The 16,433-nt window shown below is 39.0% G+C and overlaps 1 long non-coding RNA gene and 1 pseudogene across 2 annotated transcripts in view; both read right to left on the minus strand.

The window, feature by feature from the left end:
• The window catches only part of LOC138755757 (uncharacterized), a 141,473-nt gene that overhangs the window by 95,543 nt on the left and 29,497 nt on the right, over window positions 1–16,433 (minus strand). The gene's annotated exons all lie outside the window — the stretch shown is intronic.
• LOC138752236 (T-complex protein 1 subunit zeta pseudogene) lies at window positions 1,677–2,659 on the minus strand (annotated as a pseudogene).

A 16,433-nucleotide genomic window follows, 5' to 3' on the forward strand; every position in this document is an offset into this window, starting at 1 on the left:
ACTGAAGGGAACTCTCCTAGGATCCGTGTGAAGTGTTGTCAGATAGCCTAATGGAGTCAAATTGGGGGCAGGCAACTTGGCTTCCCCAAGGGGCATGGTTTGAAAAGTTCTGGCCTGCACCAATCGCCGCCCTTTAAAGTCCACCAACAGGCAGTGGGCCCACAGGAAATCTGCTCTCAGGAATGATTGCAATACACCCACTATCATGAATGTCCACATGAGCCAGCGGCTGTATTGGTGGACCAATCATTCCTAAGTAAGGGGGACTATGTAGGTGCCGAATGTTAGTATGGTGGTGCTGTTTGCTGCCCTCAGTGCTGGGCTCAGCTTGCCATTCCAGGTGTTCTAGGCCGAGGGGAGGCCAACCACCACAGCTATTAATGACATTTGGCCATAGCATTTCCCTGAAACATACAGGGTATGCAGCATCCCATTGTTGGTGATAGTAGCAATAATATTGGGGGGTCCACTTGCTTGTTTGCTGTGGCCTTGTTGCCAGCTGTGTTTGGGGCCTAGTGATCCGTTCCACTGAGGGGCCATTTATTTTCTTTGATCTGCGGAGCACATCCACACAGGCTGTGACTTTCCTGGGGTTACTGAAGTCCTCATCGGTGAGCAAGAGTCAGATATCCTTGGGTAGTTGTTCCAGGAAAATCTGCTCAAAGAGCAGGCAAGGCTTGTGTCCCTCAGCAAGGGCGAGCATCTCATTCATGAGGGCAGATGGGGCTCTGTCCCCCAAATTGCCCATTTGCAACAATTGGGCAGTGTGCTCGCGCCGTGAAAGTCCGAAAGTGTGGGTTAATAGCTCCTTGAGGGCTATTACTCTGGAGATTGCCATAGGAAATCGATGACCCTTGCTGCCATCTCCTAGTTGAGCAAGCTCACCATGTATGAGTTATGAGTATTGTTGGCATAGATCTGTCGAAGGTGGACTGGGCCTTAGCCTGTTCGAACCACATGTATGGCTGCAATGCCCAAAAAGTTGGCAGCTTTAACAAGATGGCGTGAAGAGTAGCTTGATCCGTCATCTTCGGGTCCAACTGTCGGTTGGGCCTGCCGGGTTCACCAATGTAGTGTGTGCGTCACCACAAAGTGTGGAAAGAGAGACACACACGAGGAGTTGAAATCAAAGACTGATTATATTGTACTGGAAGATCTCCTTATATTCTGTCCCCACTGCTGACAACAAGAGTGACATTACAGAAGTGCCAAAATCCAATCTGGTGGTGCTCCTGTCATTGCTCATTGTTCCCTGCCGTGCAGGCAGTCACCTGAGATGAAGGTCATTGGCCACAACGGGGTCTTCATGGTCGCTGTGTCCTTCAGCCATTTTCTGTACCGGGTTGCGATCCGGTTAGCGGGCCGCTCAACGTGCATAATAACACATCTTTCCCCTTTACAAAAAAAAACATGTCTACATAACTAGCATATTTACAGAGTATATACAAGATAGTGTAGACTAGACAGCTACTGGTCATCTGCATTGGTTTTGCACAATCACAAAATATATCTTCATTTAACAGGCAAGGCCTTTCTTAAAGTGGCACCGCTTTTCTTTTTGAGGTTCAACCAGGACGAATTTCACACCAGCAAAATGTCACTGAACAACATAAATGTTGCAGCAGAATTTGTCCTTTTTTTAATCTGGTTCTCATGCCTGAGGTCAATGTTCTTGCTCAGAAGATGCAGAAGTGGTTTTCTGTTCTGTTCAATAGATAGTTCAAGTCTACTCCAGCAACTTGACTGTTTTTAGAATATTCTGACTGAATTTTTACGAGTGTCTCTTGAGGGTCATATCCTAACTTTTGTGCATACACTTTGGGAATAATCAACAGAGCATCTGCAAATGCTTGCACTCCCAAATGTGCTCTGCCCTTTAAGTTGGCCTTGTGTTTGATCAACGCATCTGCCACATATCCATCCACAATTGCATTCTTCACTGAACACAGACCATCAGGCACTGCATCTTTGATTTATGTTAAAGTGTATTTATTTGGACCCCTGAGAAGCAAGTCACTGATTGTTGCAATGCTCAACAAAGGTGAACTTTTCTTTACCCAAGGTATGCTCATATACAAGTCCAGCATGGCCCAAGCATTCTGGGGTGAGGTCCTCCACAGAATTCATGGCAATATCTCCACAAACAAGTTTTGCTATTCTCAAGGACACAATAACTTCTTTTGCAAATGCATCCATTAACAATGAATCAAAACTCTTTTGGTTAATTTCTACAAATCCTTTTGTAAATCTCCACAGTGCTGTAATTTCTTCAAGTAACTTTCTCTCCACTTGCACATTTTTTTTTCTCATCAGCATTTTTATAGAAGGCTTCAGAATTTACTTCCATCTTTTAGTACTCCAGTGAAATGTAGTAGGTGAGAATGTAAGCTTCTTCCGCCCTTTTTCTTCATGACTGGGTGTCGAGCACCATGATCCAATACTAATCCCTTCACAAGGTGTGTCACTTGTTTTTATTTTGTGTTTCAACCATGAAGGGACCCATTGACTTGCTTGGTTTCTTCACTGTCAGAACATTCACCACAGCCTCTGCCAAGACAGCTGCCAATTCATTTTGGATCTTTGTGCATAACAATGTCCTGGTAACATTGATAAAAGTCTCTCTGCCCATTTCTTTGGAAATTTTCACCTGCTCCAGCATTTTCAGGGTCTTCTTCTGATGTTCTTGCAAATGGCCAGCTACCTCATTCTACAAATTACTGATTTCATCCTCTAGCTGGGAAATGGTGTCCTGGGCATTAGTAGCCTCCATATTATACTAGTCTTACACGTCTTGCATCTGGCGCTCAAGGGATTCATTCTTTCCCTTCCGTACATCAGTTTCACAAGTCAGTGTCTGGACTTGCCTGCAATACTCATTATTTTCTTGTTTTACCAAACAAAAGCATCATTGTAATGAGAAGCAGAATCAGTAAATCAGCCAGTTCCTCACAATCCTCCAATCCTGCAAAAATGGTTGGAAGATAGATAAGGCTCTTCAAGCCCTGCAGAATCTTCTATCTCCCTTTCCATAACTGAAGATGGATCAAAGATGCAACCAGAGGGTTGAACACCTGTTTCAATTTGATTAAGTGATTCTCTTGAAGCAATTCGTACATGTGACTCCTTTGACGGTGACAAAAAAAGTGATTCTTTTGAAGAAGCTTGAAATAAAGATTATATGTCCGTCTTCTGTCCTGCAGCAGTTTGCAGTAAATCCATGAGGAATTCCTTCATTTCTTCCTCCACTGTGTATATACACATCTCTTGGTATCCCCTGCCTTGCAGCACCTTGCAAAGTGATTCTTCTTCACACATTTGTAGCAGGACTTTCCACAGGCAGGAAACATCTTTGGAATATGTCGATCTCATCACCTGCTGCATTTGCTGTTTAAGTTTTACCACTTTGCTTTGTTGTTGCTTTGGGAAACTCCTGCTGCTCTGCTTATCTGTTTTCATCACATACATTATTGTATCAATCCTGTGCAGCTCCTTAGCTTGTACTCGTGTGTTCTCTACTGCCCCACACACACTCACAGCCTTTTCCAGAGTCAAATCTTTTACACCCAACATTCTTTCTCTAAGTCCATCATCTGGGATTCCACAAACTATTCTGTCTTTAATGAGTGAATTTTTCATATCTCCAAATTCATAGGACTTACTCAGTGTGTGAAGCTCAGCTAAGTATTGGTCAAAGCTCATACCTTGCGTCTGGTCACAGGAGAAAAACTTGAATCTCTCAAATGTGACGTTTTTACTTGGAACAAAATATTCCTCAAATTTTGTCATCAGACTGTCCAATGTGAAAGCTGTCTCATCAATTTGAAAACTATTATAGATGTCCAAGGCACCTTCACCCATCACGAGAAGAAACATAGATTGTTTGAAGCGCTTCCAAATATCAGCTGGATTGCCAGTAAATGGCATTGGTGTGGGAGGACTTAACTTATTCATGTTTACAAACTATTGTCTTCTCTTACTCATTCAGACACTATTTAATGCTTGTTCTTTCAAGAACAACTGTACAAGTTTAACACTTAATCAACTTTATTTTTCTTGAGCTGCATTAATCGATTTCCAACCAACTTCCCACCAATCAACTGCCGTCATATGTCACTTCCATTTTCTGGCCAACCACACACATTGCATACTGGGAAATGTAGTTCTTGTTTACATGCATAATAACACACAAGACATCCTCTTTTTCAGTTAGAGATCTATTTAAGGGTCTGATAAGAGCAGGAAATAAAGTGTCCTTGAATTTAGGGGTTCATGTTTTCACGCACATGCATCTTCTGCCTGACTGAAGGGGAAATAAGAGACTGGGATGAGATGAACAATGTTAGCGGCTTTCCTGAGACAGCTGGAGGTATAGAGGAAGGCAATGGAGGGGAATATGGTTTGTGAGATGACATGGACTGTGCTTACAAATCTCTGCTGTTCCTTTTTGTCATTGTCTTGGGAACAGCAGCTCCCTTTCCGAGCTGTTATGCATCCAGACAAGATACATTCCATGACACATCTGCAAAAGTTAACAAGAGACTTTGGAGACATACTGAATTTTCTCAGGCTTCTGAGTCTTTGGTGTTTTACTTGGTTGTAACAGTCATAATTGGACCAGAACAGATTGTTTGTGATGGTGTACTCCAAAGAACATTGCACTAAAGACTGAATGTATAACAGCATAGAGCCTTCTGAATACAGTTCACAGAGGGCCATTAAAGGAAACACCAAAAGCTTTAAAGTTTCCATCTATTCTGTTCATTCATCTTCAGAAATTATGGAACAATTTTAACTTGGGGCATTGGTCACTTTGGGGCCAATGCTATTTTAACACCTGCCCCTGGTTCCTGAGGAACCAAATATGAAAGCAGATTTGAAGTTGAAATAAACTGCATGCCTCCTCAAGGGAACTTCAGTTGCTAAAACAGGTGCTCACTTATCAAAGGACCTTGCTAGAAGCACAGTTTTCTAGTTCCGCTGAACTGAAAGAAACATGCTGAGACATCAGAGCTCCAGAGTAACTAGTTTCAAATCGCATGCTTAAAAGGCCTGCCAAACCCCAGTCCTCAGCATCCCAGCGGGGCGCAAGTGACGCCAACTTCCAGACTACAGCTTTGTCCTGCTCTGAGCATCTTTGTAGCTGCTGCCAGCTGCAGACTTATCCATGACTGCTGGCGGAGGTTCGCGGGTGAGCCACTACATGACTCCACACCCAAAACAAGTAACGGGAGGCGTGTGACCTGTCACCTGTATACTGCCCATTTTGTTTGTGGCCTCTTCTCCTCATAGGTGGTGTAACAACTGGGCACTCAATGTCCAGGTGTGCTAGTTTGAGACAGTCGATGGTAAATGTCTCCTCCCAGCCCCCAATGTCCAAAACACAAGTTGTCCTGAAGGGTCCCTCGTACTTAAGTTGTAGAGGCATTCTGTGTTCTTCTCTGTGGTCGAACACATACTCATTCTGCCACAAGTTGCCAGGTACAAAAGAAGGTGCTACTCTGTGGTGGGATGGTTGAATTGGAGCCAGTGTCCCAGCTTCTCCCGGAGTTTGGCCAGCAGCGGTATGTCCCCTTGACCGCGGGGTGCGGGCATGAACTTGCCAGGCAGAGTGAGTGGTGAACTGTACACCAACTTGGCCAATGACGCTGCTAGGTCTTCTTTGGGTGCTGTGTGGATTCCCAGCAGCACCCAGGAGAGCTCATCTACTCAGCCGGGTCCTCAGGGTTGTGCCATCAGGTCTGATTGTAGGTATCTGTGGAACCACTCCACCAGGCCATTTGATTAGTGGTAGTACACATTTGGTTGGTGTAGCTGGGTTTCAAGGAGCTGTGCCATCACAGACCACAGGATAGAGGTGAACTATACATCCCTGTCTGAAGTGATGTGAGCAGGGAGGCAGGGAGGCCGAACCTGATTAGGGTTCAGGCACATGTCTCTGTTATCATGTCACTGGAACAGCTTCCGGCCATCTCGTGAATCTGTCCACTATTGTAAATAGGTACCTCACCCCTCTTTTTTTTTAAGAGTTTGTAGCAGCTACTATGGTAGAGCTACTGAGAAAAAAGTAATCACACACTAGGCTAGTCAACCAAAGACTGGTTTATTGAAGCTTTACAAGCAGCTTTTATTCCCTGCCTGACCCGGGCTCCACAGGACAAGGTCCACGGGACCAGCAGGTTTAAATTGAGACATTAATGTCCCGTGCCTTTCAGCAGGGGACCCAGTTGATCAACGTTCCGTCCCTCGGCACACAGTATCGCTAGCATGCCAGCCCTTAGGTAAGTCCGTGCACTGCACTGACGGTGGCAGTTCGCATAACTGCGCTGAGCGCCCGCTCGGCTCACTGCAAGTTCATCTTTTTTTGGAAAATTTTACTTATCATTTGCATCAATATAGAATATTAATTCAATGAAATACTAGCTTGCAACAAACAATACAAAATGATACGATAATTTTTTTATATTTTCTCCCCAACCCCTCTTCCCCTTACCCCCCAAAAGAAAGAAAAAAAGATAGGAAAGAGCACCTAAATCTACATATTTAATAGTATTAGCATATACTGTATTTATTGACTATTTTTCATAATTATTAACTGAGAGAAGTGGGTAAGGTGGAGGATGTGGATGGACTTTTGTTCACAAAATCGATATACGGCTCCCAAATTTTATTTAAAAAAACTCTCAATTTAATTTCTTAGACTGTAAGTATTTTTTTTCTAAAGGTATACAGTTTTGCATTTCAATATGCCATCTATCTATTTTTACATGATTCTTCATTTTCCACATTATTGCTGCACATTTCTTTGCTATCGCTATTGCTATACTCAAATATTTTTCTTCACATTTATCCAATTTCAATATCGTATCTGCTTCATAAATATTTCCCAGTAAAAATATTCTCGGATCTGTTTGTATCTTTATCTTCATAATTTGTCTTAATAATACACTCAAATCCTTCCAGAATTCTTCCACTTTTACACAGGATCATACCAAATGTAAAAAGGTCCCTATTTTCTTATTACACTGGAAACATTTATCTGAATAATTAGAATTAAGTCCACTTAATTTATGTGTAGTATTATATAATTGTTGAAGAAAATTAGATTGAACCATTTGGTATATAACATTAACCATATTTGTAACACTTTCTTGACACAACATAGACCATATTTCCTCTTGAATATGTATATTTAAATCTTTTTCCCATCATAGTTTTGATTTATATAAATCCATTTTTCTTAGTTTCTTGTAATTTTATATGCATATTAGTAATATATTTCTTAATAACAAAAGTATCTGTTATATATTTAAATTTGCTCCTAATTTCTTTTTTAAATACTATTTTAATTTATAGTATGCAATAATTGTATTATTTTGTATGTTAGTTAATTATTCAAAAGTTTTTAAAAATCTTTTATCCTCTGTATGCCTTTACTGTACCAATGATTCCTCTTTCCAAATGGATCCCATTCCATATTTTCAATAGATGCTTTAAAATTGGTATTCCCACTTTCCCTTTAAACAATTCACTATTCCATTTCTACAAAATTTGCTCTGGGGTAGTTTCCTCAATTTTATACATTTCAATCAGAACCAAAGCTACTTTATCACCAATTTGATAGCAAGAGGAAAAGAATCTTAATCGGGCTGCTTTATAATAATTTTTAAAATTCAGTAATCTTAGTCCTCCCTGATCAAATTTCCATGTTAATTTTTTGAAACTAATTCTTGACATTTTACCTTTCCAAAGAAATTCTTGTATATTTTATTCAAACTCCAAAAAAAACATTTCTGGTACAGAAATGGGTCATGATTGAAACAAATATTGTATTCTTGGAAAAATATTCATCTTAATACAATTCACCCATCCTATTAACATTATTGGTAGATCTTTCCATCTTTTCAAATCTTCTTTTTTCTTTTTTAATAGGGGTGAATAATTTAACTTAAATTATTTAAATTTCTATCAACATTTATTCCAAAGTATTTAATTGGTTCTTTTTGCCATTTAAACTTTGTCATTCTCTTACATTGCGAATAATCCATATCAACCATAGGCATCATTTTACTTTTATCAACATTGACTTTATAACCCGATACAAATCCATACTCTGCTAATCTCACATTTAGTTTATTCAACAATATTTGTGATCTTGTTAAATATACTATAACATCATCTGCGAACAAACTGATTTTATGATCTTTATTATCTATCTTGAAAGCTTTAATTTCTTTATCATTTTGAATTATTTACGTTAATGGTTCTATTGCTAATGCAAATAAAAATGGTGACAGTGGACATCCTTGTCCAGATGACCTTTCTAACAAAAAAGGTTTTGATATTTGTCTATTTGTAACCACCTCAGCTTTAGGTTGATTATATGATGCTTTTTTTATCCAATTTACAAAAACATTTGGAATCCTAAATGTACTTAGTACTTTTAATAAAAAGTTCCATTCCAATCTATTGAATGCTTTTTCTGCATCCAATGCAACCACTATTGCTGGTTACTTCTATTCTGTGCTACAATTATCAAACTTAAAAATCTGACTTATTATCTGCCACTCATCTATTTTTAATAAAACCAGTTTGATCCATATTTATTAATTTTGGTTAAAAAAGATTAGCTAATTGTTTAGCTAACAATTTTGACACAATGATATATTTACAACCTTAACTTATAAATAATCTTTTCCTTTTTTTGGAAAAACTCTTATTAATGCTGTTTTAAAAGATTCTGGTAGGTCATGTACCTCCTTCATTTGGTCTAATACACCTATTAATACAGGTACTAATAATTACTTAAATTCTTTATAAAATGACAGTGGGAAACTATCTTCACCTAGCACTTTATTATTCTGCAATGACATCAAACTTTCATAAACTTCTGTTTCAGAAAAAGTTAGATAATTCTAAATTTTCATCTTCATCTAGCATAGGTAATTTAACTTGTAAATATTCCGCTATTTTATTTTCATCTTTCAAAGATTCTGATTAATCTAGTTTTGCATGAAGCTCCTTGAAATGATCATTTCCTGCATTTTGTAAATAATATGACCAGTGCTTTTCTTCGTAGCAATTATTGTTCTAGAAACTTGCTCTGCTTTTAATTGCCATGCTAATACTTTATGACCTCTCTCACCCAATTCATAATATCTCTCCACCCTACAGGTTTGTAATGTATTAAATCTCGATTTGTTTTGATTCCCTCATTTTTCTCCTCATTTTTTGCACATGTAATTCCTTCTCTAATTTCATTATTTCTTTTTCTAGTTGATCTACCTCTTTCATATATTCCTTCTTTATTTTTGAACTATAACTTATTATTTTACCTCTTAAATATGCTTTCGTAGAATCCCATATTACAAACCTGCTCTTCACTGAATTATTATTAATTTTTTTTAAAAATTATCTGTTGTCTCATAAAGTCACAAAGTTTTTTTTCTTCTCAGTAATGTTGCATTTAATCTCCTCCTATAACCTACCTTTTGTTCATCCTCTAATAAAATTGATTGAATTAGAGGTGAATGATCTGATAGAACTCGTGTTTGATATTCAACCTTTTGCACTCTAGATTGAAGTTGCGCAGAAATTAAAAACATATCCATTTGTGAAAATGTTTTATGCCAAAAGAATAATCTCTTTCTCTTGGATGGATTCTTCTCCAAATATCTACTCATCCCATATCTTTCATTAGATCTATTACAATTTTAGCTGCTTTACTTTTCATCATTTTATCACCTGACCTATCCAATTTTGGGTCTAAATTGAAATAATTTTTTTCCCTTTAGCATTTGGTAATCACATGAAAAATATCTTGTATAAATTTGCCATCATCTACATTAGGTGCATATTAAAGTCCAAATAAATTTGACAATTAACCATAACATACCTTCCTGCTGTATCTATAATTGTGTCCAATATGTTTACTGGTAATTTTTTATTGCTTTTGATTTAAACAAAAATGCCAATACAGTTCCAACCCTATCTCTTTTTAATTTTTTATGTTTTTTTTCTGTCAAATGTGTTTCTTGCAAAAAAGCAATATCTATTTTAATTTTCTCATTTCCATTAATATTTTTTTCTGTTTTATTTGGTTCTGTGTCCCATTAATATTAATACTAATAAAATTCAATTTTCCAGCCATCAGGTACCTTTATTAAATCTACCGGCCATCCATCTTTCCACTCCCATCCCTTTCATTTTTATAACACTGGCAATATATTCCATAATGTTCTTGATTAGTTTATTAAGAAGAGAAAAAGAAAAGAGAATAGAAAAAAAAGATAGAAATCCACCCCCCCCCCACCACCCCCCAACCAAAGGCCCACATTATTAGTATAGCATCTTTAAAGCCCTGATCTATTTGAGTAACGGTTGAAACCACACTGGTACTCATGATTCCGCAGTAGTTAGTTCTACACTCCCAACAAACTCTCTCGAAATGCAGCACTGTCTCTTGTTGCATTAAATCTTTAATATAATTATAGATCTTACAGTTTAAAACTCTCCTCCCTATTAATCTCTATCAAAAAAAAAATTCCCCTCTCTAAAGTACCAACTAAAATCATTCAGTATTATATTTCACTACCTGTCTCTCTTTTTCAGGCAATGAATTTGCAAACATCTTTGCCTCATTAGGGCCCCATAAAAAACCTGTTTATTCCAACTGGAACAAGGACTTTCAAAACTGCTGGATACCTTAAGACAAAGGCACAACCTTTCCTCCACAATACATTTCAAACTGCATTGAATTCTTTTCTCTTTTTTGACAAATCAAAACATATCAGGGTAAAAGAAAATCTTATTTCCATTATAAATTAATGGTGATTGTCTTTCTTTTGCTTGCTTAGCCGTCAGTTCCAAGATCTTTTCTCTCACTTCATAGCAAAGCAATATGATGAGTATCGGATGTGTATTCAGATCTGGTTGTGGCTTCAGCCATAATGCTCTATGAGCTCTTTCAATCTCAATATCTCCCTGAAATTCAGTTACCCCCCCCAAAGATTTTGGAATCCATCGTTGTAAAAACATCTTCATTTCTTAACCTTCATCACTGAAGTGCCAGTTAATGAAGAAAATGAAGGCTGTGTAGTTAACCAGGAATCATGGCTTTTATTAGTAGAAACTAAGTAGTACAATAACGAATGATAATGGGTGCATACAGTTATAGCTAAGGGGAGTGTCTTTAGTGGTAGAGATAATACATGTCCAATGTCAGTAAAGCAGACTAAGTACAGCGAAAGACTGACAGCATGACAGATTCATCACAATCACCTTAAGTCCAACAATTTTTATGTTATTCCTTCTGCTGAAATGTTCTAAAATATTAATTTTTTGAGTTAGCTGATCTTTTGTAGCAGCCACTTCATCATGTACTTTCTTCATATGTTCCTTGACATTCTGAATTTCATATTCATTCCCTTTAATTTTCTCTTCCACAACTTCAAATTTTTTATCCATTTGCTGCATTATTTTTTCCACCTGCTTTGTAAAATTCTTATTTTCAACTATACTCTCAATGCACTTTTAAACTTCTGTTAATCGCACCAAAGATTGCTGGAAGCTATTTGGCCATAGCTCCTTGTTCTGGACATATTTCTCGTCACTTACTCCTCTTCCTGTTCACTGGAGCTGGAAGCTTCTTGCGTCTTTTTAAAAATTGCCTCCTTTTTTTGTGCTCTGCACATGCACGAGGAATCGTAAATCAGTTTGTATGTATCCAACGAGCAACAAATCTCTCTGAAACTAACAAGAACCTTCCTGAGATGTAACCAATTACCTTTATGTACCAGAGCTTGGTGAAAATTCATTAATGTTAAATTCTGTGCACAGTATACAAATTGTCTGATACCAGTGAACTTGGAGGAGTGAGAAGTGAGATTGGACTGTGAATCAAAGTATTTTTCTGAACTTATACACGCATTACATACATGTGCACTTAGAATTAGAAGGGGGGTTAAGATCGGTTAATAGCAATAAGTTAAAGTTTGATCCTGTTTTTATGTTTAAAGAAAATTAAAAGTAACTTTTGTTTTAGTAACCATATGTCTTGGTGAATTTCTATTGCTGCTGGGTTTTGGGGTCCTTTGGGCCCGTAACAAGTACTACCTCCCTCTATTGTGTGGGAAGTGTCTCTCACCACTAAGTGACACATAATAGCTAGGGAAGGAGAAGGAATAAACCTTCCGCTGCCTCCCCCCCAAAGAGAATAATCATTAAATAATTTTTTTTAAACAGTTCATTTTACAGTGTAGGAAGCCACTTCATGGACACTTTTAATTTGTTCTTCATCAAGGTCTTCCATTTCTTGTTGTGTCAACTCTTTCTCTGCAGCTTGTATTTTCTCAGGTTGTTGGATATCTGTAGTTTACACATCAACTTGTTGAACATTTTTATTACTTGGAAGAGAATTAGCAAATTCCATAGCTTCCATTTTATTTACAAAAAATCTGGCTTATCTCCCAAAAACACCTTAAGTGTAGCAGGATGACGAAAAGAAAACTTGTATTCTTTCTTCCAGAAAATTAATTTAGCTGGGTTAAATTAATTTATTTTTTTCACAATCACAGTATTTAGATTTGCATAGAAGAATACTTTCTTATCAGTCATTATCAATGGGCTTTGATATTGGTGCGTCTTCTGGACAGCTGCTCTCAATATTCTCTCTTTATCTTGATAACACAAACCTAATCAGAACAGAGCGTGGAGTCTGTCCAGGTAATGGCTTCTTTCTATTAGCCCTATGCGCTCTATCCAATTCAAATCCTTTCAGAAAATTATCAGATCCCAGAACTTCAAGAATCGATTTTTGAAAAAACTGTAAAGGATTGGGGCCTTCAAAATCTTCTATCAGCCCAACAACCTCCATATTATTTCTTCGACTATGATTTTCTAATATATCAATTTTTTGTAAGAGTTCTTACTTCTCGACATGCCGTAACTGAATCTTCCAATTCATTAATCACATCTTTACATTGTTCCACTTCATCATGGTATTCTTGCAATTTTTCTTCAACTTCCTGAACTTGTGTTTTAACTTTATCAATTACTTTAACATAACTTTTCCATTTCTTTCTGAATATTCCTCTCTCATTTAACATATTCAAATTGAGTATTAACATCACGTCTTACAGACACAAACTGCATATCCATCTTCTCACTCATTGTCTGCCCAAACCTTGACCCCTAGCTTCAAATGCCTTTACCTGCATAGTCTTAACTTCTTGTATTACTCGAGCCTCTTGATCTCCATCTTCTTCCTCCTCCTCCTCCTTTATCCTGATCTTCTTCTTCCACTTGCCTTTCTACATCAGTTAATGTTGAAAAAGGAGCTTCTGATTCTGCCCCCAATTCTAGAAGTAGCGCTGAGAGAGAGAGAGAGAGAGAGAGAGAGAGAGAGAGAGAGAGAGAGAGAGAGAGAGAGAGAGAGAGAGAGAGAGAGCAGAGCATGGCGTCTTCTCCCTGCTAGTTCTCGATTCAACTAATGCACCCTTACGGTGCTCACGCATGCGCGATGCACTGTTGGTCACGGGCTACCTACATCCCCTTTCTTGAGCTATCCACCAACCCCACCCCCCACTGCACGATACAGTGAATATATCTAACTTTCTCGAGTACAACAATATATACTTTCAACCCAGTTCAGTTCCGATATTTTGGGTTCGGCTTACAGACATGCCCAGTGATGCATTTTGTAATAGCACCTCTGCTGATGTGGAGGCTTGGAACACCTTGTCTTGATTGTTTCTCCTTTTCAAAGAGTCAAGAGCATCGTCCATCGCCTCTCTTGTGGTAAAATGCCTATTTGTCTGGGTTCGTTTGAGGTGGGGGTGGCTCTCTTATTGGGAGGATATATTATCTGTTCCTCCTGTATATTTTCCCCCTTGAATGAACCAAGTATGACCTGGGTTTCTGGAAGCTCCCACCAACCACTGACCAGGAGCCTGCCCTGCGATGGTCCCAGCGACAAAGGCGACCACTGGACCACTTGAACTTGTAAATATTGTAAGTATCCTAGAACCACCCCCCCACCTCGGACTCTTTTTAAGAAGGGGTGAATGTACTTATATAACCACCATGATAGCCACACTCCTACCATTCTACTGTAGGGGACAACCATTGTACCTGCAGGTAGGTAACCTGGGAGGATGGCCCCACCATGCCCATATAGAGACTCGAGCCGGCCCTTTCCTAAACCAGTCGGGCACGTGAAACCAGAGGCTACACACATATCCGGTGTTTTTTACTTTAAGCTGATTAAAGCCTAAAGGCCAGCCTTTCAAGTTTTGTGTTGTTTGCAGCACCACTGTGCACTGCATTGGGTGGTCATAACCTTGTGGAGTCTACATCCTTATGACAAGCGCTTCGGTTAATGGGACGAGAGGCCGGCTGGTTTTGTGTAACTTTTCTTTTGCGCCAGCCTTCTATTTAGCAGCTGGGCCATGACATCCTGCGAGTCCTTTGGTTGGGGCACCAGAAGTCTCCTTACCACTGGTAGGATATTCTGGTCCACCTCGACATTAACCATTGTGCCTGCGAGTCCAGTGTGGTGTCGCGAGGGACATTTCTTAAGTTGAATAGGCTGAAGAAGACATCTGTTTTTACTCTGTGTGACTTCTCCATGAAGTTCTACTTCATGGCTCTTTCAGCCAGCATATTTGATTTTGGGTGCTCTGGGCTGCTGGCAATGTGAGTGAAGTCCCATGCTGTAGCAAAGTCATGGAACCTCTGGCTGGTGATTTGTCTGCATTGTCTGAGAGAAGTGTATGAGGTGACCCATGTACCAAAAAGTGTTGTTTTATTTTGATGATGACAGCCACAGAGGTTGCATCCTGGAGCAGGTCTATCTCGAATCAGCCTGAGTAAGAGCAGAGGATAGCCGCATGTTTACCTTCTGTGCCTGGTTGAACACTTTCTTTAGGTTGGCATCATGCTCTTCTAGTCTCCTACCACCTCATAGTATATCATCGACTATGATGGCATAGGGGTACCCACCGAAAATTTGTTCCATAGACCTTTGGAATACCTCATTGGCCCAAATGATGCCAAATGGCATCCTCAGGACTCTGTACTGACCAAATGCATTGCTGAATGTGGTCGGTAGCGATGAATGGTAGTCTAGCGAGACCTGTCAGAACTAATTCTTTGTATCCAGGACTGAGAATACCATTGCAGCAGCCATATGTGTGGCAACCACCTCTACAGGGGGTGATCTGGTGTTTTTAGGGCTGCATTGAGGTCTCGCGGACTTATATAAATTTGGATTTACTGCCCATCTTTTTTTCTTGGCAATCACCATGAAGGGTACTGTGAAGGGCCCAGAAGACCCCAAATCCCAACAGCAATAGAAATTCACCAAGTCAAATGGTTACTTAAACAGAAGTTACTTTAATTTTCTTTAAATATAAAGAACTTTAACTTATTACTATTAACTTAACTTAACCTAGCTTAACCCTCTTCTAATTCTAAGTGTACATGTATGAAATGGGTGTATAAGTTCAGAAAGGTTCTTTGATTCACAGTCCAATCTCACTTCTCACTCCTCCATGTTCACCAGTATCAGGCAATTCTTATACTGTGCACAGAATTGAACACTTAAGAATCTTCACCAGGCTTTGGTGCTTGAAAGGTAAATGGTGACCTCTCAGGAAGGTTCCTGTTAGTTTTCAGAGAGAGATTTGTTGCTCGTTGGATACACACAAACTGATTCCTTCCTATCAGCCAATTCAGTGTCTTGTCAAAGGAACTTGCCCCATCAGGGTTTTCCAGATGATAAACTCTTTCTTTCAGGTCACCACAGAGTTCCTTTTCTGTTTCCCTTATCACAGGCAAAATGTTATACAGGCAGCCATCTCCTCTTGTATTAGCTACAAGGGCTTTGAACACGTTGAACGAAGAACTCACAACCTGTCTTCAAAATGGGGTTTCAAAAAGCTTCCAAAAGCCACTACAGAAAACCATCTCTCTCTCTTGCTCTTTCTCTCCCCCTCTCCCTCTCTCTTAGAGATAGCCTGTTTGGTCTTCTCGCTCTCTCTCAGCTTGTAAAACCACATTACCTTGTAGAACAGCAAACTGCAACCAGACAAACTGCAGCACCAGACCCAATCTTCAGAGTCCATTCATCTGTTGCTTTCCAAAACAATAATCCATTGTTCCAAAGCATGTCCAAATTCCTTCAGCAAAACAATTTCCATTGTCTTTACAAAGGCACTGGGAGCCTGGACTGTCTGACTTGAGCAGAGCTCTCTCATTTTAAATAAGATCTGTGTTGTGAATTGTTTATGTTTGTTTGTGACCTACACTAAAAAAACTCCACAATGTATCTCCTTTAAAACATATCTATATACAATATATTATAATCTGTCATAATACCCATTCAGTTGGTTCCAAGACTGGAGTGATGACACCCAAGTCCTGCATTCTGTCCACCT

This window comes from Narcine bancroftii, chromosome 2 (genome assembly GCF_036971445.1).
Source record: "Narcine bancroftii isolate sNarBan1 chromosome 2, sNarBan1.hap1, whole genome shotgun sequence".
Classification (NCBI taxonomy): domain Eukaryota; kingdom Metazoa; phylum Chordata; class Chondrichthyes; order Torpediniformes; family Narcinidae; genus Narcine; species Narcine bancroftii.